We start from the raw sequence: 2410 nt of genomic DNA, 5'->3' as shown, positions 1-2410 counted from the left end.
GAAGGATGTTAATTTTTATCAGACTAAGGCAGCCACATCACCAATTACTTCATTTCAGCACCTAATAATATCATGCATGAGTTAGGGCCAACTTACTGGAGTATTTTGACTTGTTTCAACTTGAGGGACTAGAAAAATTTTGCTGGGATTTACCATCATGTTGTTGGAGGAGTTTTACTGTTTCTCTCTTCTACCACTGCCATTTACACATAATCTCTAGATAGGGAAAACATTCTCATTTGTCTTCTGTCTTTTCATACTGTGATGCAATGCTTTCTCTTTCAATTATTTCCTTGAGCACACATTTTCCAAACAACTTCTCAGAAAATCACAACTTAACACAGTTTGGCAGGAGTTACCACAAAGGATAACTCACACTTTTGCAAATGTTTAGGATTCTTTGGAAGACATTTTAGTCTCATTTTTGCCTAATATTATTAAGTTTATTCTTTCCATACATGCACATTTATCTTTCTGGCAGCACCAGACATCGTAAGTTTATGTCTTCAAAAGCGGATCTTTGCAGCAGATATGTTACAGTTCTAAACAAGTCTCCACACACTTCCTTTTAGTATAAAAGAGGCTATTATTGTTGACATCAGTATTGCTGCAAAACAATTTCTAAATTTATTTTGTGCAGGAGGCCCATTAGAAAGAAGGGAACTTGAAGAAATACAATCTTCTATGGAGAAAATTTTGTAAGAGTCTCTTTTACAGGGAGGCAGTCCAAAGCATTCAATAACATGAATAAAATGGTAACACTGACTTTGGAGTAAAATCTTAGCTCACGGTCTTTCTTCCTTTTTAGCTTAATTATTCAAAATACGTATATAGTTCCAAAAGGCAAACACCTACAAATGATTCACCAAATAGATAACTTTGTTCTGGCTCCTCACACTTCCATTACCAGAGCCCTACTCAGAGGAGTACTTCAGGGAAGAGTGTAAAAAAAAAAAAAAAAAAGAAAAAATCCAGTTGGAACATTTAGAGTAATGGTCCTTAAAATTTAGCCTGCCTCAGGATCATCTACAAGGCTTGTTAAAACCTAAGTGTCCATTATGACTGAAGGGATAAACTCAAACACAGTGGAATATCATTGAGCCTTAAAGAGAAAGGAAATTCTGTCATATGCTACAACATAGATGAACCTTACAGAAATGATAAGTTAAATAAGCCAGTCACACAAGAAGAAAATAGATATTGCATAATTCCACGTGTATGAGGTATCAAGAATAGTTAGACTCAAAGAGATAGTAGAATGGTGGTTCGCTGTGGTCTGGGGGTAGGGAGAATGAGGAGTTGTTTCATGGGTATGGGTTTAAGTTTGGGAGGATGAAAAAGGTCTGGAGATTGGCATCACAATACTATGAATTGTGAACTGTAACACTATTAGACTGTACACTTAAAGTGGCTAAGATGGTAATTTTTATCTTATGTGTACTTATCACAATTAAATCTTTTTTGGAATTCAAAGGAGATAGAATGGGGAAGAGAAACTAGAGACAGCAAGTAGAGAAATTTTCAAGGAGATTTTCTATGATGGTATGGCAAAAATAGGGCACGGCTGGAGGTGGAGGTGAGGTCAACTGTTCTGTTTTTGTATTGTGATCCAAGCTTGTTCATATTTATGAAGAACTATGTTTGTGAATATAAGAAATCTTACACAGTTTTCCTCTTTGAGTGGGTGAGACTTGAAGTTCCAACCCTCTAATCAATGGGTTTGATCCCTGGGACGGGAAGATCCCCTGGAGGAGTGCATGGCAACCCACTGCAGTATTCTTGCCTGGAGAATCCCATGGACAAAGGAGCCTGGCAGGCTACAGTCCGTGGGGTAGCAAAGAGTTGGACACGACTGAAGCAACTTAGCTTGTGAGCACATGAACGCGTGTGTGCACGCGCACACACACACACACCCACACCCACACACACACCACTGGGTTGGCTCTACTGGTAACCAGCCTCCATCCTCAGGCAGTTCTGAAAGTCACTCATTAACATAACAAAAACACCTTAACCACGCTCTTCAAGAAAATCTAAGCATTTAGAACTCTTGTGCCCAAACCAGGAGACCAAGGCCAAATATATATAATTCTTATTGTAAATCTCAATATCACACTTTGGAAACAATACTAGGATAATTTATTAGAGTAACTTATATGGTTAAACAGATTTCATTATGGTTCCTTTGTCTATATCTCTATTTCATTTGATTACTAGATTTTTTTTCTTATTGAGGAACTTGTAAAAATGGGACATCCCCCCTCCTCTAAATTTGACTTGGTTGATTTTTGTTGCATATGAAAAATGAAAAAGATTATCTTTGTAAAGTGATGGTTGCTTGTGAGATGGGACAAATCTGGTTTGGGGAGGAAAATGTGTAAATTTTTCATAAACTTTACCTTGGATCATG

Source organism: Dama dama, chromosome 18 (genome assembly GCF_033118175.1).
Source record: "Dama dama isolate Ldn47 chromosome 18, ASM3311817v1, whole genome shotgun sequence".
Lineage (NCBI taxonomy): Eukaryota > Metazoa > Chordata > Mammalia > Artiodactyla > Cervidae > Dama > Dama dama.
Note: the sequence above shows the minus strand (reverse complement) of the source record.